This window comes from Pseudophryne corroboree, chromosome 3 (genome assembly GCF_028390025.1).
Source record: "Pseudophryne corroboree isolate aPseCor3 chromosome 3, aPseCor3.hap2, whole genome shotgun sequence".
Taxonomy (NCBI): Eukaryota; Metazoa; Chordata; class Amphibia; order Anura; family Myobatrachidae; genus Pseudophryne; species Pseudophryne corroboree.
Window position 1 is genome coordinate 439,779,505 of NC_086446.1, and position 20,497 is coordinate 439,800,001.

At 47.4% G+C, this 20,497-nt stretch overlaps 35 non-coding genes across 35 annotated transcripts; 16 read left to right on the forward strand and 19 right to left on the reverse strand.

The window, feature by feature from the left end:
• Positions 1-627: 627 nt before the first annotated feature.
• TRNAK-CUU (transfer RNA lysine (anticodon CUU)) lies at positions 628-700 on the forward strand. Its single transcript has one exon. It is a non-coding gene; the product is annotated as a tRNA-Lys (tRNA).
• An 863-nt stretch (positions 701-1,563) lies between these two features.
• Positions 1,564-1,634, reverse strand: TRNAG-GCC (transfer RNA glycine (anticodon GCC)). Its single transcript has one exon. It is a non-coding gene; the product is annotated as a tRNA-Gly (tRNA).
• A 107-nt stretch (positions 1,635-1,741) lies between these two features.
• TRNAT-UGU (transfer RNA threonine (anticodon UGU)) lies at positions 1,742-1,814 on the forward strand. The gene has a single exon. It is a non-coding gene; the product is annotated as a tRNA-Thr (tRNA).
• A 490-nt stretch (positions 1,815-2,304) lies between these two features.
• On the reverse strand, positions 2,305-2,375 carry TRNAG-GCC (transfer RNA glycine (anticodon GCC)). Its single transcript has one exon. It is a non-coding gene; the product is annotated as a tRNA-Gly (tRNA).
• Positions 2,376-2,482: 107 nt separating this feature from the next.
• Positions 2,483-2,555, forward strand: TRNAK-CUU (transfer RNA lysine (anticodon CUU)). The gene has a single exon. It is a non-coding gene; the product is annotated as a tRNA-Lys (tRNA).
• Positions 2,556-3,416: 861 nt separating this feature from the next.
• TRNAG-GCC (transfer RNA glycine (anticodon GCC)) lies at positions 3,417-3,487 on the reverse strand. The gene has a single exon. It is a non-coding gene; the product is annotated as a tRNA-Gly (tRNA).
• Positions 3,488-3,788: 301 nt separating this feature from the next.
• Positions 3,789-3,859, reverse strand: TRNAG-GCC (transfer RNA glycine (anticodon GCC)). The gene has a single exon. It is a non-coding gene; the product is annotated as a tRNA-Gly (tRNA).
• A 112-nt stretch (positions 3,860-3,971) lies between these two features.
• Positions 3,972-4,044, forward strand: TRNAK-CUU (transfer RNA lysine (anticodon CUU)). The gene has a single exon. It is a non-coding gene; the product is annotated as a tRNA-Lys (tRNA).
• Positions 4,045-4,163: 119 nt separating this feature from the next.
• On the reverse strand, positions 4,164-4,234 carry TRNAG-GCC (transfer RNA glycine (anticodon GCC)). The gene has a single exon. It is a non-coding gene; the product is annotated as a tRNA-Gly (tRNA).
• A 671-nt stretch (positions 4,235-4,905) lies between these two features.
• TRNAG-GCC (transfer RNA glycine (anticodon GCC)) lies at positions 4,906-4,976 on the reverse strand. Its single transcript has one exon. It is a non-coding gene; the product is annotated as a tRNA-Gly (tRNA).
• Positions 4,977-5,081: 105 nt separating this feature from the next.
• TRNAK-CUU (transfer RNA lysine (anticodon CUU)) lies at positions 5,082-5,154 on the forward strand. Its single transcript has one exon. It is a non-coding gene; the product is annotated as a tRNA-Lys (tRNA).
• Positions 5,155-5,822: 668 nt separating this feature from the next.
• TRNAK-CUU (transfer RNA lysine (anticodon CUU)) lies at positions 5,823-5,895 on the forward strand. Its single transcript has one exon. It is a non-coding gene; the product is annotated as a tRNA-Lys (tRNA).
• Positions 5,896-6,758: 863 nt separating this feature from the next.
• TRNAG-GCC (transfer RNA glycine (anticodon GCC)) lies at positions 6,759-6,829 on the reverse strand. The gene has a single exon. It is a non-coding gene; the product is annotated as a tRNA-Gly (tRNA).
• A 107-nt stretch (positions 6,830-6,936) lies between these two features.
• Positions 6,937-7,009, forward strand: TRNAT-UGU (transfer RNA threonine (anticodon UGU)). Its single transcript has one exon. It is a non-coding gene; the product is annotated as a tRNA-Thr (tRNA).
• Positions 7,010-7,499: 490 nt separating this feature from the next.
• TRNAG-GCC (transfer RNA glycine (anticodon GCC)) lies at positions 7,500-7,570 on the reverse strand. Its single transcript has one exon. It is a non-coding gene; the product is annotated as a tRNA-Gly (tRNA).
• Positions 7,571-7,677: 107 nt separating this feature from the next.
• Positions 7,678-7,750, forward strand: TRNAK-CUU (transfer RNA lysine (anticodon CUU)). Its single transcript has one exon. It is a non-coding gene; the product is annotated as a tRNA-Lys (tRNA).
• An 861-nt stretch (positions 7,751-8,611) lies between these two features.
• On the reverse strand, positions 8,612-8,682 carry TRNAG-GCC (transfer RNA glycine (anticodon GCC)). The gene has a single exon. It is a non-coding gene; the product is annotated as a tRNA-Gly (tRNA).
• A 296-nt stretch (positions 8,683-8,978) lies between these two features.
• On the reverse strand, positions 8,979-9,049 carry TRNAG-GCC (transfer RNA glycine (anticodon GCC)). The gene has a single exon. It is a non-coding gene; the product is annotated as a tRNA-Gly (tRNA).
• Positions 9,050-9,161: 112 nt separating this feature from the next.
• TRNAK-CUU (transfer RNA lysine (anticodon CUU)) lies at positions 9,162-9,234 on the forward strand. The gene has a single exon. It is a non-coding gene; the product is annotated as a tRNA-Lys (tRNA).
• An 864-nt stretch (positions 9,235-10,098) lies between these two features.
• Positions 10,099-10,169, reverse strand: TRNAG-GCC (transfer RNA glycine (anticodon GCC)). The gene has a single exon. It is a non-coding gene; the product is annotated as a tRNA-Gly (tRNA).
• A 107-nt stretch (positions 10,170-10,276) lies between these two features.
• TRNAK-CUU (transfer RNA lysine (anticodon CUU)) lies at positions 10,277-10,349 on the forward strand. The gene has a single exon. It is a non-coding gene; the product is annotated as a tRNA-Lys (tRNA).
• A 490-nt stretch (positions 10,350-10,839) lies between these two features.
• TRNAV-GAC (transfer RNA valine (anticodon GAC)) lies at positions 10,840-10,910 on the reverse strand. Its single transcript has one exon. It is a non-coding gene; the product is annotated as a tRNA-Val (tRNA).
• Positions 10,911-11,017: 107 nt separating this feature from the next.
• On the forward strand, positions 11,018-11,090 carry TRNAK-CUU (transfer RNA lysine (anticodon CUU)). The gene has a single exon. It is a non-coding gene; the product is annotated as a tRNA-Lys (tRNA).
• Positions 11,091-11,949: 859 nt separating this feature from the next.
• Positions 11,950-12,020, reverse strand: TRNAG-GCC (transfer RNA glycine (anticodon GCC)). Its single transcript has one exon. It is a non-coding gene; the product is annotated as a tRNA-Gly (tRNA).
• Positions 12,021-12,121: 101 nt separating this feature from the next.
• On the forward strand, positions 12,122-12,194 carry TRNAK-CUU (transfer RNA lysine (anticodon CUU)). The gene has a single exon. It is a non-coding gene; the product is annotated as a tRNA-Lys (tRNA).
• A 1,233-nt stretch (positions 12,195-13,427) lies between these two features.
• TRNAG-GCC (transfer RNA glycine (anticodon GCC)) lies at positions 13,428-13,498 on the reverse strand. The gene has a single exon. It is a non-coding gene; the product is annotated as a tRNA-Gly (tRNA).
• Positions 13,499-13,605: 107 nt separating this feature from the next.
• TRNAK-CUU (transfer RNA lysine (anticodon CUU)) lies at positions 13,606-13,678 on the forward strand. The gene has a single exon. It is a non-coding gene; the product is annotated as a tRNA-Lys (tRNA).
• Positions 13,679-14,537: 859 nt separating this feature from the next.
• TRNAG-GCC (transfer RNA glycine (anticodon GCC)) lies at positions 14,538-14,608 on the reverse strand. The gene has a single exon. It is a non-coding gene; the product is annotated as a tRNA-Gly (tRNA).
• Positions 14,609-18,249: 3,641 nt separating this feature from the next.
• TRNAG-GCC (transfer RNA glycine (anticodon GCC)) lies at positions 18,250-18,320 on the reverse strand. Its single transcript has one exon. It is a non-coding gene; the product is annotated as a tRNA-Gly (tRNA).
• Positions 18,321-18,427: 107 nt separating this feature from the next.
• Positions 18,428-18,500, forward strand: TRNAK-CUU (transfer RNA lysine (anticodon CUU)). Its single transcript has one exon. It is a non-coding gene; the product is annotated as a tRNA-Lys (tRNA).
• An 856-nt stretch (positions 18,501-19,356) lies between these two features.
• On the reverse strand, positions 19,357-19,427 carry TRNAG-GCC (transfer RNA glycine (anticodon GCC)). Its single transcript has one exon. It is a non-coding gene; the product is annotated as a tRNA-Gly (tRNA).
• A 299-nt stretch (positions 19,428-19,726) lies between these two features.
• TRNAG-GCC (transfer RNA glycine (anticodon GCC)) lies at positions 19,727-19,797 on the reverse strand. Its single transcript has one exon. It is a non-coding gene; the product is annotated as a tRNA-Gly (tRNA).
• A 107-nt stretch (positions 19,798-19,904) lies between these two features.
• TRNAK-CUU (transfer RNA lysine (anticodon CUU)) lies at positions 19,905-19,977 on the forward strand. The gene has a single exon. It is a non-coding gene; the product is annotated as a tRNA-Lys (tRNA).
• A 119-nt stretch (positions 19,978-20,096) lies between these two features.
• On the reverse strand, positions 20,097-20,167 carry TRNAG-GCC (transfer RNA glycine (anticodon GCC)). The gene has a single exon. It is a non-coding gene; the product is annotated as a tRNA-Gly (tRNA).
• A 112-nt stretch (positions 20,168-20,279) lies between these two features.
• On the forward strand, positions 20,280-20,352 carry TRNAK-CUU (transfer RNA lysine (anticodon CUU)). The gene has a single exon. It is a non-coding gene; the product is annotated as a tRNA-Lys (tRNA).
• Positions 20,353-20,497: the final 145 nt, after the last annotated feature.

Below are 20,497 nucleotides of genomic sequence, written 5' to 3' on the forward strand. Positions count from 1 at the left end.
TATACTTGCACCACCACAGCGCAAATGGCTGTCCTCACTTTCACAAAATGCACTGCCCTATCAGCAAAAACTCAGGAATGTATTGACCGGGAATTGATCCCGGCCTCCCACGTGGCCGGCTAGATTTCTACCACTGAACCACCAATGATCCACAGATGCTTAATTTTAGACTTACTCATGTACTTTAGTGTACAAAACAAAGCAGGAGAGTCAGGATGCCTTGCCTTGCCATCACCACAACTCCTCGGTTACCAAGCATTGCTAACTCAGTCGGTAAAGCATGAGACTCTTAATCTCAGGGTCGTGGGTTCGAGCCCCACATTGGGCGGATGTTTTTTTTCTTTTCCTGTACCATTGTATGTGGAACACTGTCAACTTGCACCACCACAGCGCAAATGGCTGTCCTCACTTTCACAAAATGCACTGCCATATCAGCAAAAATTCAGGACTGTATTGGCCGGAAATCGAACCCAGGCCTCCCGCGTGGCAGGCGACAATTCTACCACTGAACCACCAATGCTCCACAGATACTTAACTTTACACTTACTCGTGTACTTTAGTGTATGAAATAAAGCAGGAGTGTCAGAATGCCTTGCCTTGCCATCACCTCCATACATTCTCAACCAAGCCTGGCTAGCTCAGTCGGTAGAGCATGAGACTCTTAATCTCAGGGTCGTGGGTTCGAGCCCCACGTTGGGCGGATGTTTTTTTTCTTTTCCTGTACCATTGTATGTGGAACACTGTCAACTTGCACCACCACAGCGCAAATGGCTGTCCTCACTTTCACAAAATACACTGCCATATCAGCAAAAACTCAGGACTGCATTGGCCGGGAATCGATTCCGGGCCTCATGAGTGGCAGGCGAGAATTCTACCACTGAACCACCAATGCTCCACAGAAGCCTAATTTTACACTTACTCATGTACTTTAGTGTATAAAACAAAGCAGGAGTGTCAGGATGCCTTGCCTTGCCATCACCTCCAAGCCTACGTAACCAAGCCCGACTAGCACAGTCGCTAGAGCATAAGACTATTAATCTTAGGGTCATGTATTTGAGCTCCATGTTGGGCAGTTGTTTTTTTCTCTTCCTTTACCATTGTATGTGGAACAGTGTATACTTGCATCACCACAGCGCAAATAGCTGTCCTCACTTTCACAAAATGCACTGCCCTATCAGCAAAAACTCAGGAATGTATTGACCGGGAATTGAACCCGGCCTCCCACGTGGCCGGCTAGATTTCTACCACTGAACCACCAATGATCCACAGATGCTTAATTTTAGACTTACTCATGTACTTTAGTGTACAGAACAAAGCAGGAGAGTCAGGATGCCTTGCCTTGCCATCACCACAACTCCTCGGTTACCAAGCATTGCTAACTCAGTCAGTAAAGCATGAGACTCTTAATCTCAGGGTCGTGGGTTCGAGCCCCACATTGGTCGGATGTTTTTTTTCTTTTCCTGTACCATTGTATGTGGAACACTGTCAACTTGCACCACCACAGCGCAAATGGCTGTCCTCACTTTCACAAAATGCACTGCCATATCAGCAAAAACTCAGGACTGCATTGGCCGGGAATCGAACCCAGGCCTCCCGCGTGGCAGGCAAGAATTCTACCACTGAACCACCAATGCTCCACAGATACTTAATTTTACACTTACTCGTGTACTTTAGTGTATGAAATAAAGCAGGAGTGTCAGGATGCCTTGCCTTGCCATCACCTCCATACATTCTCAACCAAGCCTGGCTAGCTCAGTCGGTAAAGCATGAGACTTGTAATCTCAGGGTCGTGGGTTCGAGCCCCACGTTGGGCGGATGTTTTTTCTTTTCCTGTACCATTGTATGTGGAACACTGTATACTTGCACCACCACAGCGCAAATGGCTGTCCTCACTTTCACAAAATGCACTGCCCTATCAGCAAAAACTCAGGAATGTATTGACCGGGAATTGAACCCGGCCTCCCACGTGGCAGGCTAGATTTCTACCACTGAACCACCAATGATCCACAGATGCTTAATTTTAGACTTACTCATGTACTTTAGTGTACAAAACAAAGCAGGAGAGTCAGGATGCCTTGCCTTGCCATCACCACAACTCCTCGGTTACCAAGCATTGCTAACTCAGTCGGTAAAGCATGAGACTCTTAATCTCAGGGTCGTGGGTTCGAGCCCCACATTGGTCGGATGTTTTTTTTCTTTTCCTGTACCATTGTATGTGGAACACTGTCAACTTGCACCACCACAGCGCAAATCGCTGTCCTCACTTTCACAAAATGCACTGCCATATCAGCAAAAATTCAGGACTGCATTGGCCGGAAATCGAACCTGGGCCTCCCGCGTGGCAGGCGAGAATTCTACCACTGAACCACCAATGCTCCACAGATACTTAATTTTACACTTACTCGTGTACTTTAGTGTATGAAATAAAGCAGGAGTGTCAGGATGCCTTGCCTTGCCATCACCTCCATACATTCTCAACCAAGCCTGGCTAGCTCAGTCGGTAGAGCATGAGACTCTTAATCTCAGGGTCGTGGGTTCGAGCCCCACGTTGGGCGGATGTTTTTTCTTTTCCTGTACCATTGTATGTGGAACACTGTCAACTTGCACCACCACAGCGCAAATGGCTGTCCTCACTTTCACAAAATACACTGCAATATCAGCAAAAACTCAGGACTGCATTGGCCGGGAATCGATTCCAGGCCTCACGAGTGGCAGGCGAGAATTCTACCACTGAACCACCAATGCTCCACAGATGCCTAATTTTACACTTACTCATGTACTTTAGTGTATAAAACAAAGCAGGAGTGTCAGGATGCCTTGCCTTGCCATCACCTCCAAGCCTACGTAACCAAGCCCGACTAGCACAGTCGCTAGAGCATAAGACTATTAATCTTAGGGTCATGTATTTGAGCTCCATGTTGGGCAGTTGTTTTTTTCTCTTCCTTTACCATTGTATGTGGAACAGTGTATACTTGCATCACCACAGCGCAAATGGCTGTCCTCACTTTCACAAAATGCACTGCCCTATCAGCAAAAACTCAGGAATGTATTGACCGGGAATTGAACCCGGCCTCCCACGTGGCAGGCTAGATTTCTACCACTGAACCACCAATGATCCACAGATGCTTAATTTTAGACTTACTCATGTACTTTAGTGTACAAAACAAAGCAGGAGAGTCAGGATGCCTTGCCTTGCCATCACCACAACTCCTCGGTTACCAAGCATTGCCAACTCAGTCGGTAAAGCATGAGACTCTTAATCTCAGGGTCGTGGGTTCGAGCCCCACATTGGGCAGATGTTTTTTTTCTTTTCCTGTACCATTGTATGTGGAATACTGTCAACTTGCACCACCACAGCGCAAATGGCTGTCCTCACTTTCACAAAATGCACTGCCATATCAGCAAAAACTCAGGACTGCATTGGCCGGGAATCGAACCCGGGCCTCCCGCGTGGCAGGCGAGAATTCTACCACTGAACCACCAATGCTCCACAGGTACTTAATTTTACACTTACTCGTGTACTTTAGTGTATGAAACAAAGCAGGAGTGTCAGGATGCCTTGCCTTGCCATCACCTCCATACATTCTCAACCAAGCCTGGCTAACTCAGTCGGTAAAGCATGAGACTCTTAATCTCAGGGTCGTGGGTTCGAGCCCCACATTGGGCGGATGTTTTTTTTCTTTTCCTGTACCATTGTATGTGGAACACTGTCAACTTGCACCACCACAGCGCAAATGGCTGTCCTCACTTTCACAAAATGCACTGCCATATCAGCAAAAACTCAGGACTGCATTGGCCGGGAATCGAACCCGGGCCTCCCGCGTGGCAGGCGAGAATTCTACCACTGAACCACCAATGCTCCACAGGTACTTAGTTTTACACTTACTCGTGTACTTTAGTGTATGAAACAAAGCAGGAGTGTCAGGATGCCTTGCCTTGCCTTGCCATCACCTCCATACATTAGCAACCAAGCCTGGCTAGCTCAGTCGGTAGAGCATGAGACTCTTAATCTCAGGGTCGTGGGTTCGAGACCCACGTTGGGCGGATGTTTTTTCTTTTCCTGTACCATTGTATGTGGAACACTGTATACTTGCACCACCACAGCGCAAATGGCTGTCCTCACGTTCACAAAATACACTGCCATATCAGCAAAAACTCAGGACTGCATTGGCCGGGAATCGAACCCGGGCCTCACGCGTGGCAAGCGAGAATTCTACCACTGAACCACCAATGCTCCACAGATGCCTAATTTTACACTTACTCGTGTACTTTAGTGTATAAAACAAAGCAGGAGTATCAGGATGCCTTGCCTTGCCATCACCTCCAAGCCTACGTAACCAAGCCCGACTAGCACAGTCGCTAGAGCATAAGACTATTAATCTTAGGGTCATGTATTTGAGCTCCATGTTGGGCAGTTGTTTTTTTCTCTTCCTGTACCATTGTATGTGGAACAGTGTATACTTGCATCACCACAGCGTAAATGGCTGTCCTCACTTTCACAAAATGCACTGCCCTATCAGCAAAAACTCAGGAATGTATTGACCGGGAATTGAACCCGGCCTCCCACGTGGCCAGCTAGATTTCTACCACTGAACCACCAATGATCCACAGATGCTTAATTTTAGACTTACTCATGTACTTTAGTGTACAAAACAAAGCAGGAGAGTCAGGATGCCTTGTCTTGCCATCACCACAACTCCTCGGTTACCAAGCATTGCTAACTCAGTCGGTAAAGCATGAGACTCTTAATCTCAGGGTCGTGGGTTCGAGCCCCACATTGGGCGGAAGTTTTTTTTCTTTTCCTGTACCATTGTATGTGGAACACTGTCAACTTGCACCACCACAGCGCAAATGGCTGTCCTCACTTTCACAAAATGCACTGCCATATCAGCAAAAACTCAGGACTGCATTGGCCGGGAATCAAACCCGGGCCTCCCGCGTGGCAGGCGAGAATTCTACCACTGAACCACCAATGCTCCACAGGTACTTAATTTTACACTTACTCGTGTACTTTAGTGTATGAAACAAAGCAGGAGTGTCAGAATGCCTTGTTGCCATCACCTCCATACATTCTCAACCAAGCCTGGCTAGCTCAGTCGGTAGAGCATGAGACTCTTAATCTCAGGGTCATGGGTTCAAGCCCCACGTTGGGCGGATGTTTTTTCTTTTCCTGTACCATTGTATGTGGAACACTGTATACTTGCACCACCACAGCGCAAATGGCTGTCCTCACTTTCACAAAATGCACTGCCCTATCAGCAAAAACTCAGGAATGTATTGACCGGGAATTGATCCCGGCCTCCCACGTGGCCGGCTAGATTTCTACCACTGAACCACCAATGATCCACAGATGCTTAATTTTAGACTTACTCATGTACTTTAGTGTACAAAACAAAGCAGGAGAGTCAGGATGCCTTGCCTTGCCATCACCACAACTCCTCGGTTACCAAGCATTGCTAACTCAGTCGGTAAAGCATGAGACTCTTAATCTCAGGGTCGTGGGTTCGAGCCCCACATTGGGCGGATGTTTTTTTTCTTTTCCTGTACCATTGTATGTGGAACACTGTCAACTTGCACCACCACAGCGCAAATGGCTGTCCTCACTTTCACAAAATGCACTGCCATATCAGCAAAAATTCAGGACTGTATTGGCCGGAAATCGAACCCAGGCCTCCCGCGTGGCAGGCGACAATTCTACCACTGAACCACCAATGCTCCACAGATACTTAACTTTACACTTACTCGTGTACTTTAGTGTATGAAATAAAGCAGGAGTGTCAGAATGCCTTGCCTTGCCATCACCTCCATACATTCTCAACCAAGCCTGGCTAGCTCAGTCGGTAGAGCATGAGACTCTTAATCTCAGGGTCGTGGGTTCGAGCCCCACGTTGGGCGGATGTTTTTTTTCTTTTCCTGTACCATTGTATGTGGAACACTGTCAACTTGCACCACCACAGCGCAAATGGCTGTCCTCACTTTCACAAAATACACTGCCATATCAGCAAAAACTCAGGACTGCATTGGCCGGGAATCGATTCCGGGCCTCATGAGTGGCAGGCGAGAATTCTACCACTGAACCACCAATGCTCCACAGAAGCCTAATTTTACACTTACTCATGTACTTTAGTGTATAAAACAAAGCAGGAGTGTCAGGATGCCTTGCCTTGCCATCACCTCCAAGCCTACGTAACCAAGCCCGACTAGCACAGTCGCTAGAGCATAAGACTATTAATCTTAGGGTCATGTATTTGAGCTCCATGTTGGGCAGTTGTTTTTTTCTCTTCCTTTACCATTGTATGTGGAACAGTGTATACTTGCATCACCACAGCGCAAATAGCTGTCCTCACTTTCACAAAATGCACTGCCCTATCAGCAAAAACTCAGGAATGTATTGACCGGGAATTGAACCCGGCCTCCCACGTGGCCGGCTAGATTTCTACCACTGAACCACCAATGATCCACAGATGCTTAATTTTAGACTTACTCATGTACTTTAGTGTACAGAACAAAGCAGGAGAGTCAGGATGCCTTGCCTTGCCATCACCACAACTCCTCGGTTACCAAGCATTGCTAACTCAGTCAGTAAAGCATGAGACTCTTAATCTCAGGGTCGTGGGTTCGAGCCCCACATTGGTCGGATGTTTTTTTTCTTTTCCTGTACCATTGTATGTGGAACACTGTCAACTTGCACCACCACAGCGCAAATGGCTGTCCTCACTTTCACAAAATGCACTGCCATATCAGCAAAAACTCAGGACTGCATTGGCCGGGAATCGAACCCAGGCCTCCCGCGTGGCAGGCAAGAATTCTACCACTGAACCACCAATGCTCCACAGATACTTAATTTTACACTTACTCGTGTACTTTAGTGTATGAAATAAAGCAGGAGTGTCAGGATGCCTTGCCTTGCCATCACCTCCATACATTCTCAACCAAGCCTGGCTAGCTCAGTCGGTAAAGCATGAGACTTGTAATCTCAGGGTCGTGGGTTCGAGCCCCACGTTGGGCGGATGTTTTTTCTTTTCCTGTACCATTGTATGTGGAACACTGTATACTTGCACCACCACAGCGCAAATGGCTGTCCTCACTTTCACAAAATGCACTGCCCTATCAGCAAAAACTCAGGAATGTATTGACCGGGAATTGAACCCGGCCTCCCACGTGGCAGGCTAGATTTCTACCACTGAACCACCAATGATCCACAGATGCTTAATTTTAGACTTACTCATGTACTTTAGTGTACAAAACAAAGCAGGAGAGTCAGGATGCCTTGCCTTGCCATCACCACAACTCCTCGGTTACCAAGCATTGCTAACTCAGTCGGTAAAGCATGAGACTCTTAATCTCAGGGTCGTGGGTTCGAGCCCCACATTGGTCGGATGTTTTTTTTCTTTTCCTGTACCATTGTATGTGGAACACTGTCAACTTGCACCACCACAGCGCAAATCGCTGTCCTCACTTTCACAAAATGCACTGCCATATCAGCAAAAATTCAGGACTGCATTGGCCGGAAATCGAACCTGGGCCTCCCGCGTGGCAGGCGAGAATTCTACCACTGAACCACCAATGCTCCACAGATACTTAATTTTACACTTACTCGTGTACTTTAGTGTATGAAATAAAGCAGGAGTGTCAGGATGCCTTGCCTTGCCATCACCTCCATACATTCTCAACCAAGCCTGGCTAGCTCAGTCGGTAGAGCATGAGACTCTTAATCTCAGGGTCGTGGGTTCGAGCCCCACGTTGGGCGGATGTTTTTTCTTTTCCTGTACCATTGTATGTGGAACACTGTCAACTTGCACCACCACAGCGCAAATGGCTGTCCTCACTTTCACAAAATACACTGCAATATCAGCAAAAACTCAGGACTGCATTGGCCGGGAATCGATTCCAGGCCTCACGAGTGGCAGGCGAGAATTCTACCACTGAACCACCAATGCTCCACAGATGCCTAATTTTACACTTACTCATGTACTTTAGTGTATAAAACAAAGCAGGAGTGTCAGGATGCCTTGCCTTGCCATCACCTCCAAGCCTACGTAACCAAGCCCGACTAGCACAGTCGCTAGAGCATAAGACTATTAATCTTAGGGTCATGTATTTGAGCTCCATGTTGGGCAGTTGTTTTTTTCTCTTCCTTTACCATTGTATGTGGAACAGTGTATACTTGCATCACCACAGCGCAAATGGCTGTCCTCACTTTCACAAAATGCACTGCCCTATCAGCAAAAACTCAGGAATGTATTGACCGGGAATTGAACCCGGCCTCCCACGTGGCCGGCTAGATTTCTACCACTGAACCACCAATGATCCACAGATGCTTAATTTTAGACTTACTCATGTACTTTAGTGTACAAAACAAAGCAGGAGTGTCAGGATGCCTTGCCTTGCCATCACCACAACTCCTCGGTTACCAAGCATTGCCAACTCAGTCGGTAAAGCATGAGACTCTTAATCTCAGGGTCGTGGGTTCGAGCCCCACATTGGGCAGATGTTTTTTTTCTTTTCCTGTACCATTGTATGTGGAACACTGTCAACTTGCACCACCACAGCGCAAATGGCTGTCCTCACTTTCACAAAATGCACTGCCATATCAGCAAAAACTCAGGACTGCATTGGCCGGGAATCGAACCCGGGCCTCCCGCGTGGCAGGCGAGAATTCTACCACTGAACCACCAATGCTCCACAGGTACTTAATTTTACACTTACTCGTGTACTTTAGTGTATGAAACAAAGCAGGAGTGTCAGGATGCCTTGCCATCACCTCCATACATTCTCAACCAAGCCTGGCTAACTCAGTCGGTAAAGCATGAGACTCTTAATCTCAGGGTCGTGGGTTCGAGCCCCACATTGGGCGGATGTTTTTTTTCTTTTCCTTTACCATTGTATGTGGAACACTGTCAAATTGCACCACCACAGCGCAAATGGCTGTCCTCACTTTCACAAAATGCACTGCCATATCAGCAAAAACTCAGGACTGCATTGGCCGGGAATCGAACCCGGGCCTCCCGCGTGGCAGGCGAGAATTCTACCACTGAACCACCAATGCTCCACAGGTACTTAGTTTTACACTTACTCGTGTACTTTAGTGTATGAAACAAAGCAGGAGTGTCAGGATGCCTTGCCTTGCCTTGCCATCACCTCCATACATTCTCAACCAAGCCTGGCTAGCTCAGTCGGTAGAGCATGAGACTCTTAATCTCAGGGTCGTGGGTTCGAGCCCCACGTTGGGCGGATGTTTTTTTTCTTTTCCTGTACCATTGTATGTGGAACACTGTCAACTTGCACCACCACAGCGCAAATGGCTGTCCTCACTTTCACAAAATACACTGCCATATCAGCAAAAACTCAGGACTGCATTGGCCGGGAATCGATTCCGGGCCTCATGAGTGGCAGGCGAGAATTCTACCACTGAACCACCAATGCTCCACAGATGCCTAATTTTACACTTACTCATGTACTTTAGTGTATAAAACAAAGCAGGAGTGTCAGGATGCCTTGCCTTGCCATCACCTCCAAGCCTACGTAACCAAGCCCGACTAGCACAGTCGCTAGAGCATAAGACTATTAATCTTAGGGTCATGTATTTGAGCTCCATGTTGGGCAGTTGTTTTTTTCTCTTCCTTTACCATTGTATGTGGAACAGTGTATACTTGCATCACCACAGCGCAAATAGCTGTCCTCACTTTCACAAAATGCACTGCCCTATCAGCAAAAACTCAGGAATGTATTGACCGGGAATTGAACCCGGCCTCCCACGTGGCCGGCTAGATTTCTACCACTGAACCACCAATGATCCACAGATGCTTAATTTTAGACTTACTCATGTACTTTAGTGTACAGAACAAATCAGGAGAGTCAGGATGCCTTGCCTTGCCATCACCACAACTCCTCGGTTACCAAGCATTGCTAATTCAGTCGGTAAAGCATGAGACTCTTAATCTCAGGGTCGTGGGTTCGAGCCCCACATTGGGCGGATGCTTTTTTTTATTTTCCTGTACCATTGTATGTGGAACACTGTCAACTTGCCCCACCACAGCGCAAATGGCTGTCCTCACTTTCACAAAATGCACTGCCATATCAGCAAAGACTCAGCACTGCATTGGCCGGGAATCGAACCCGGGCCTCCCGCGTGGCAGGCGAGAATTCTACCACTGAACCACCAATGCTCCACAGATACTTAATTTTACACTTACTCGTGTACTTTAGTGTATGAAATAAAGCAGGAGTGTCAGGATGCCTTGCCTTGCCATCACCTCCATACATTCTCAACCAAGCCTGGCTAGCTCAGTCGGCAGAGCATGAGACTCTTAATCTCAGGGTCGTGGGTTCGAGACCCACGTTAGGCGGATGTTTTTTCTTTTCCTGTACCATTGTATGTGGAACACTGTATACTTGCACCACCACAGCGCAAATGGCTGTCCTCACTTTCACAAAATGCACTGCCCTATCAGCAAAAACTCAGGAATGTATTGACCGGGAATTGAACCCGGCCTTCCACGTGGCCGGCTAGATTTCTACCACTGAACCACCAATGATCCACAGATGCTTAATTTTAGACTTACTCATGTACTTTAGTGTACAAAACAAAGCAGGAGAGTCAGGATGACTTGCCTTGCCATCACCACAACTCCTCGGTTACCAAGCATTGCTAACTCAGTCGGTAAAACATGAGACTCTTAAACTCAGGGTCGTGGGTTCGAGCCCCACATTGGGCGGATGTTTTTTTTCTTTTCCTGTACCATTGTATGTGGAACACTGTCAACTTGCCCCACCACAGCGCATATGGCTGTCCTCACTTTCACAAAATGCACTGCCATATCAGCAAAAATTCAGGACTGCATTGGCCGGAAATCGAACCCGGGCCTCCCGCGTGTCAGGCAAGAATTCTACCACTGAACCATCAATGCTCCACAGATGCCTAATTTTACACTTACTCATGTACTTTAGTGTATAAAACAAAGCAGGAGTGTCAGGATTCCTTGCCTTGCCATCACCTCCATATATTCTCAACCAAGCCTAGCTAGCTCAGTCGGTAGAGCATGAGACTCTTAATCTCAGGGTTGTGGGTTCGAGCCCCACGTTGGCCGGATGTTTTTTCTTTTCCTGTACCATTGTATGTGGAACACTGTCAACTTGCACCACCACAGCGCAAATGGCTGTCCTCACTTTCACAAAATACACTGCCATATCAGCAAAAACTCAGGACTGCATTGGCCGGGAATCGATTCCGGGCCTCACGCGTGGCAGGCGAGAATTCTACCACTGAACAACAAATGCTCCACAGATGCCTAATTTTACACTTACTCATGTACTTTAGTGTATAAAACAAAGCAGGAGTGTCAGGATGCCTTGCCTTGCCATCACCTCCAAGCCTACGTAACCAAGCCCGACTAGCACAGTCGCTAGAGCATAAGACTATTAATCTTAGGGTCATGTATTTGAGCTCCATGTTGGGCAGTTGTTTTTTTCTCTTCCTGTACCATTGTATGTGGAACAGTGTATACTTGCATCACCACAGCGCAAATGGCTGTCCTCACTTTCACAAAATGCACTGCCCTATCAGCAAAAACTCAGGAATGTATTGACCGTGAATTGAACCCGGCCTCCCACGTGGCCGGCTAGATTTCTACCACTGAACCACCAATGATCCACAGATGCTTAATTTTAGACTTACTCATGTACTTTAGTGTACAAAACAAAGCAGGAGAGTCAGGATGCCTTGCCTTGCCATCACCACAACTCTTCGGTTACCAAGCATTGCCAACTCAGTCGGTAAAGCATGAGACTCTTAATCTCAGGGTCGTGGGTTCGAGCCCCACGTTGTGCGGATGTTTTTTCTTTTCCTGTACCATTGTATGTGGAACACTGTCAACTTGCACCACCACAGCGCAAATGGCTGTCCTCACTTTCACAAAATGCACTGCCATATCAGCAAAAAATCAGGACTGCATTGGCCGGGAATCGAACCCGGGCCTCCCGCGTGGCAGGCAAGAATTCTACCACTGAACCACCAATGCTCAATTTTACACTTACTCGTGTAGTTTAGTGTATGAAACAAAGCAGGAGTGTCAGGATGCCTTGCCTTGCCTTGCCATCACCTCCATACATTCGCAACCAAGCCTGGCTAGCTCAGTCGGTAGAGCATGAGACTCTTAATCTCAGGGTCGTGGGTTCGAGCCCCACATTGGGCGGATGTTTTTTTTCTTTTCCTGTACCATTGTATGTGGAACACTGTCAACTTGCACCACCACAGCGCAAATGGCTGTCCTCACTTTCACAAAATACACTGCCATATCAGCAAAAACTTAGGACAACATTGGCCGGGAATCAAACCCGGGCCTCCCGCGTGGCAGGAAAGAACTCTACCACTGAACCACCAATGCTCCACAGGTACTTAATTTTACACTTACTCGTGTACTTTAGTGTATGAAACAAAGCAGGAGTGTCAGGATGCCTTGCCTTGCCATCACCTCCATACATTCTCAACCAAGCCTGGCTAACTCAGTCGGTAGAGCATGAGACTCTTAATCTCAGGGTCGTGGGTTCGAGCCCCACGTTGTGCGGATGTTTTTTCTTTTCCTGTACCATTGTATGTGGAACACTGTCAACTTGCACCACCACAGCGCAAATGGCTGTCCTCACTTTCACAAAATACACTGCCATATCAGCAAAAACTCAGGACTGCATTGGCCGGGAATCGATTCCGGGCCTCACGAGTGGCAGGCGAGAATTCTACCACTGAACCACCAATGCTCCACAGATGCCTAATTTTACACTTACTCATGTACTTTAGTGTATAAAACAAAGCAGGAGTGTCAGGATGCCTTGCCTTGCCATCACCTCCAAGCCTACGTAACCAAGCCCGACTAGCACAGTCGCTAGAGCATAAGACTATTAATCTTAGGGTCATGTATTTGAGCTCCATGTTGGGCAGTTGTTTTTTTCTCTTCCTTTACCATTGTATGTGGAACAGTGTATACTTGCATCACCACAGCGCAAATGGCTGTCCTCACTTTCACAAAATGCACTGCCCTATCAGCAAAAACTCAGGAATGTATTGACCGGGAATTGAACCCGGCCTCCCACGTGGCCGGCTAGATTTCTACCACTGAACCACCAATGATCCACAGATGCTTAATTTTAGACTTACTCATGTACTTTAGTGTACAAAACAAAGCAGGAGAGTCAGGATGCCTTGCCTTGCCATCACCACAACTCCTCGGTTACCAAGCATTGCTAACTCAGTCGGTAAAGCATGAGACTCTTAATCTCAGGGTCGTGGGTTCGAGCCCCACATTGGGCGGATGTTTTTATTCTTTTCCTGTACCATTGTATGTGGAACACTGTCAACTTGCACCACCACAGCGCAAATGGCTGTCCTCACTTTCACAAAATGCACTGCCATATCAGCAAAAAATCAGAACTGCATTGGCCGGGAATCGAACCCGGGCCTCCCGCGTGGCAGGCGAGAATTCTACCACTGAACCACCAATGCTCCACAGGTACTTAATTTTACACTTACTCGTTTACTTTAGTGTATGAAACAAAGCAGGAGTGTCAGGATGCCTTGCCTTGCCATCACCACCATACATTCTCAACCAAGCCTGGCTAGCTCAGTCGGTAGAGCATGAGACTCTTAATCTCAGGGTCGTGGGTTCGAGCCCCACGTTGGCCGGATGTTTTTTCTTTTCCTGTACCATTGTATGTGGAACACTGTCAACTTGCACCACCACAGCGCAAATGGCTGTCCTCACTTTCACAAAATACACTGCCATATCAGCAAAAACTCAGGACTGCATTGGCCGGGAATCGATTCCGGGCCTCACGCGTGGCAGGCGAGAATTCTACCACTGAACCACAAATGCTCCACAGATGCCTAATTTTACACTTACTCATGTACTTTAGTGTATAAAACAAAGCAGGAGTGTCAGGATGCCTTGCCTTGCCATCACCTCCAAGCCTACGTAACCGAGCCCGACTAGCACAGTCGCTAGAGCATAAGACTATTAATCTTAGGGTCATGTATTTGAGCTCCATGTTGGGCAGTTGTTTTTTTCTCTTCCTGTACCATTGTATGTGGAACAGTGTATACTTGCATCACCACAGCGCAAATGGCTGTCCTCACTTTCACAAAATGCACTGCCCTATCAGCAAAAACTCAGGAATGTATTGACCGTGAATTGAACCCGGCCTCCCACGTGGCCGGCTAGATTTCTACCACTGAACCACCAATGATCCACAGATGCTTCATTTTAGACTTACTCATGTACTTTAGTGTACAAAACAAAGCAGGAGAGTCAGGATGCCTTGCCTTGCCATCACCACAACTCCTCGGTTACCAAGCATTGCTAACTCAGTCGGTAAAGCATGAGACTCTTAATCTCAGGGTCGTGGGTTCGAGCCCCACGTTGTGCGGATGTTTTTTCTTTTCCTGTACCATTGTATGTGGAACACTGTCAACTTGCACCACCACAGCGCAAATGGCTGTCCTCACTTTCACAAAATGCACTGCCATATCAGCAAAAAATCAGGACTGCATTGGCCAGGAATCGAACCCAGGCCTCCCGCGTGGCAGGCAAGAATTCTACCACTGAACCACCAATGCTCCACAGGTACTTAACTTTACACTTACTCGTGTAGTTTAGTGTATGAAACAAAGCAGGAGTGTCAGGATGCCTTGCCTTGCCTTGCCATCACCTCCATACATTCGCAACCAAGCCTGGCTAGCTCAGTCGGTAGAGCATGAGGCTCTTAATCTCAGGGTCGTGGGTTCGAGCCACACATTGGGCGGATGTTTTTTCTTTTCCTGTACCATTGTATGTGGAACACTGTATACTTGCACCACCACAGCGCAAATGGCTGTCCTCACTTTCACAAAATACACTGCCATATCAGCAAAAACTCAGGACTGCATTGGCCGGGAATCGATTCCGGGCCTCACGAGTGGCAGGCGAGAATTCGACCACTGAACCACCAATGCTCCACAGATGCCAAATTTTATACTTACTCATGTACTTTAGTGTATAAAACAAAGCAGGAGTATCAGGATGCCTTGCCTTGCAATCACCTCCAAGCCTACGTAACCAAGCCCGACTAGCACAGTCGCTAGAGCATAAGACTATTAATCTTAGGGTCATGTATTTGAGCTCCATGTTGGGCAGTTGTTTTTTTCTCTTCCTGTACCATTGTATGTGGAACAGTATATACTTGCATCACCACAGCGTAAATGGCTGTCCTCACTTTCACAAAATGCACTGCCCTATCAGCAAAAACTCAGGAATGTATTGACCGGGAATTGAACCCGGCCTCCCACGTGGCCGGCTAGATTTCTACCACTGAACCACCAACGATCCACAGATGCTTAATTTTAGACTTACTCATGTACTTTAGTGTACAAAACAAAGCAGGAGAGTCAGGATGCCTTGCCTTGCCATCACCACAACTCCTCGGTTACCAAGCATTGCTAACTCAGTCGGTAAAGCATGAGACTCTTAATCTCAGGGTCGTGGGTTCGAGCCCCACATTGGGCGGATGTTTTTTTTCTTTTCCTGTACCATTGTATGTGGAACACTGTCAACTTGCACCACCACAGCGCAAATGGCTGTCCTCACTTTCACAAAATACACTGCCATATCAGCAAAAACTTAGGACAACATTGGCCGGGAATCAAACCCGGGCCTCCCGCGTGGCAGGCAAGAACTCTACCACTGAACCACCAATGCTCCACAGGTACTTAATTTTACACTTACTCGTGTACTTTAGTGTATGAAACAAAGCAGGAGTGTCAGGATGCCTTGCCTTGCCATCACCTCCACACATTCTCAACCAAGCCTGGCTAACTCAGTCGGTAGAGCATGAGACTCTTAATCTCAGGGTCGTGGGTTCGAGCCCCACGTTGTGTGGATGTTTTTTCTTTTCCTGTACCATTGTATGTGGAACACTGTCAACTTGCACCACCACAGCGCAAATGGCTGTCCTCACTTTCACAAAATACACTGCCATATCAGCAAAAACTCAGGACTGCATTGGCCGGGAATCGATTCCGGGCCTCACGAGTGGCAGGCGAGAATTCTACCACTGAACCACCAATGCTCCACAGATGCCTAATTTTACACTTACTCATGTACTTTAGTGTATAAAACAAAGCAGGAGTGTCAGGATGCCTTGCCTTGACATCACCTCCAAGCCTACGTAACCAAGCCCGACTAGCACAGTCGCTAGAGCATAAGACTATTAATCTTAGGGTCATGTATTTGAGCTCCATGTTGGGCAGTTGTTTTTTTCTCTTCCTGTACCATTGTATGTGGAACAGTGTATACTTGCATCACCACAGCGCAAATGGCTGTCCTCACTTTCACAAAATGCACTGCCCTATCAGCAAAAACTCAGGACTGCATTGGCCGGGAATCGATTCCGGGCCTCACGAGTGGCAGGCGAGAATTCGACCACTGAACCACCAATGCTCCACAGATGCCAAATTTTATACTTACTCATGTACTTTAGTGTATAAAACAAAGCAGGAGTATCAGGATGCCTTGCCTTGCAATCACCTCCAAGCCTACGTAACCAAGCCCGACTAGCACAGTCGCTAGAGCATAAGACTATTAATCTTAGGGTCATGTATTTGAGCTCCATGTTGGGCAGTTGTTTTTTTCTCTTCCTGTACCATTGTATGTGGAACAGTATATACTTGCATCACCACAGCGTAAATGGCTGTCCTCACTTTCACAAAATGCACTGCCCTATCAGCAAAAACTCAGGAATGTATTGACCGGGAATTGAACCCGGCCTCCCACGTGGCCGGCTAGATTTCTACCACTGAACCACCAACGATCCACAGATGCTTAATTTTAGACTTACTCATGTACTTTAGTGTACAAAACAAAGCAGGAGAGTCAGGATGCCTTGCCTTGCCATCACCACAACTCCTCGGTTACCAAGCATTGCTAACTCAGTCGGTAAAGCATGAGACTCTTAATCTCAGGGTCGTGGGTTCGAGCCCCACATTGGGCGGATGTTTTTTTTCTTTTCCTGTACCATTGTATGTGGAACACTGTCAACTTGCACCACCACAGCGCAAATGGCTGTCCTCACTTTCACAAAATACACTGCCATATCAGCAAAAACTTAGGACAACATTGGCCGGGAATCAAACCCGGGCCTCCCGCGTGGCAGGCAAGAACTCTACCACTGAACCACCAATGCTCCACAGGTACTTAATTTTACACTTACTCGTGTACTTTAGTGTATGAAACAAAGCAGGAGTGTCAGGATGCCTTGCCTTGCCATCACCTCCACACATTCTCAACCAAGCCTGGCTAACTCAGTCGGTAGAGCATGAGACTCTTAATCTCAGGGTCGTGGGTTCGAGCCCCACGTTGTGTGGATGTTTTTTCTTTTCCTGTACCATTGTATGTGGAACACTGTCAACTTGCACCACCACAGCGCAAATGGCTGTCCTCACTTTCACAAAATACACTGCCATATCAGCAAAAACTCAGGACTGCATTGGCCGGGAATCGATTCCGGGCCTCACGAGTGGCAGGCGAGAATTCTACCACTGAACCACCAATGCTCCACAGATGCCTAATTTTACACTTACTCATGTACTTTAGTGTATAAAACAAAGCAGGAGTGTCAGGATGCCTTGCCTTGACATCACCTCCAAGCCTACGTAACCAAGCCCGACTAGCACAGTCGCTAGAGCATAAGACTATTAATCTTAGGGTCATGTATTTGAGCTCCATGTTGGGCAGTTGTTTTTTTCTCTTCCTGTACCATTGTATGTGGAACAGTGTATACTTGCATCACCACAGCGCAAATGGCTGTCCTCACTTTCACAAAATGCACTGCCCTATCAGCAAAAACTCAGGAATGTATTGACCGGGAATTGAACCCGGCCTCCCACGTGGCCGGCTAGATTTCTACCACTGAACCACCAATGATCCACAGATGCTTAATTTTAGACTTACTCATGTACTTTAGTGTACAAAACAAAGCAGGAGAGTCAGGATGCCTTGCCTTGCCATCACCACAACTCCTCGGTTACCAAGCATTGCTAACTCAGTCGGTAAAGCATGAGACTCTTAATCTCAGGGTCGTGGGTTCGAGCCCCACATTGGGCGGATGTTTTTATTCTTTTCCTGTACCATTGTATGTGGAACACTGTCAACTTGCACCACCACAGCGCAAATGGCTGTCCTCACTTTCACAAAATGCACTGCCATATCAGCAAAAAATCAGGACTGCATTGGCCGGGAATCGAACCCGGGGCTCCCGCGTGGCAGGCGAGAATTCTACCACTGAACCACCAATGCTCCACAGGTACTTAATTTTACACTTACTCGTGTACTTTAGTGTATGAAACAAAGCAGGAGTGTCAGGATGCCTTGCCTTGCCATCACCACCATACGTTCGCAACCAAGCCTGGCTAGCTCAGTCGGTAGAGCATGAGACTCTTAATCTCAGGGTCGTGGGTTCGAGCCCCACGTTGGGCGGATGTTTTTTCTTTTCCTGTACCATTGTATGTGGAACACTGTATACTTGCACCACCACAGCGCAAATGGCTGTCCTCACTTTCACAAAATACACTGCCATATCAGCAAAAACTCAGGACTGCATTGGCCGGGAATCGATTGCGGGCCTCACGCGTGGCAGGCGAGAATTCTACCACTGAACCACCAATGCTCCACAGATGCCTAATTTTACACTTACTCATGTACTTTAGTGTATAAAACAAAGCAGGAGTATCAGGATGCCTTGCCATCACCTCCAAGCCTACGTAACCAAGCCCGACTAGCACAGTCGCTAGAGCATAAGACTATTAATCTTAGGGTCATGTATTTGAGCTCCATGTTGGGCAGTTGTTTTTTTCTCTTCCTGTACCATTGTATGTGGAACAGTGTATACTTGCATCACCACAGCGTAAATGGCTGTCCTCACTTTCACAAAATGCACTGCCCTATCAGCAAAAACTCAGGAATGTATTGACCGGGAATTGAACCCGGCCTCCCACGTGGACGGCTAGATTTCTACCACAGAACCACCAATGATCCACAGATGCTTAATTTTAGACTTACTCATGTACTTTAGTGTACAAAACAAAGCAGGAGAGTCAGGATGCCTTGCCTTGCCATCACCACAACTCTTCGGTTACCAAGCATTGCTAACTCAGTCGGTAAAGCATGAGACTCTTAATCTCAGGGTCGTGGGTTCGAGCCCCACATTGGGCGGATGTTTTTTTTCTTTTCCTGTACCATTGTATGTGGAACACTGTCAACTTGCACCACCACAGCGCAAATGGCTGTCCTCACTTTCACAAAATGCACTGCCTTATCAGCAAAAACTTAGGACTGCATTGGCCGGGAATCGAACCCGGGCCTCCCGCGTGGCAGGCGGGAATTCTACCACTGAACCACCAATGCTCCACAGGTACTTAATGTTACACTTACTCGTGTACTTTAGTGTATGAAACAAAGCAGGAGTGTCAGGATGCCTTGCCTTGCCATCACCTCCATACGTTCTCAACCAAGCATGGCTAACTCAGTCGGTAGAGCATGAGACTCTTAATCTCAGGGTCGTGGGTTCGAGCCCCACGTTGGGCGGATGTTTTTTCTTTTCCTGTACCATTGTATGTGGAACACTGTCAACTTGCACCACCACAGCGCAAATGGTTGTCCTCACTTTCACAAAATGCACTGCCATATCAGCAAAAAATCAGGACTGCATTGGCCGGGAATCGAACCCAGGCCTCCCGCGTGGCAAGCGAGAATTCTACCACTGAACCACCAATGCTCCACAAGTACTTAATTTCACACTTACTCGTGTACTTTAGTGTATGAAACAAATCAGGAGTGTCAGGATGCCTTGCCTTGCCATCACCTCCATATATTCTCAACCAAGCCTGGCTAGCTCAGTCGGTAGAGCATGAGACTCTTAATCTCAGGGTCGTGGGTTCGTGCCCCACGTTGGGCGGATGTTTTTTCTTTTCCTGTACCATTGTATGTGGAACACTGTCAACTTGCACCACCACAGCGCAAATGGCTGTCCTCACTTTCACAAAATGCACTGCCATATCAGCAAAAAATCAGGACTGCATTGGCCGGGAATCGAACCCAGGCCTCCCGCGTGGCAGACAAGAATTCTACCACTGAACCACCAATGCTCCACAGGTACTTAATTTTACACTTACTCGTGTACTTTAGTGTATGAAACAAAGCAGGAGTGTCAGGATGCCTTGCCTTGCCTTGCCATCACCTCCATACATTAGCAACCAAGCCTGGCTAGCTCAGTCGGTAGAGGATGAGACTCTTAATCTCAGGGTCGTGGGTTCGAGCCCCACGTTGGGCGGATGTTTTTTCTTTTCCTGTACCATTGTATGTGGAACACTGTATACTTGCACCACCACAGCGCAAATGGCTGTCCTCACTTTCACAAAATACACTGCCATATCAGCAAAAACTCAGGACTGCATTGGCCGGGAATCGATTCCGGG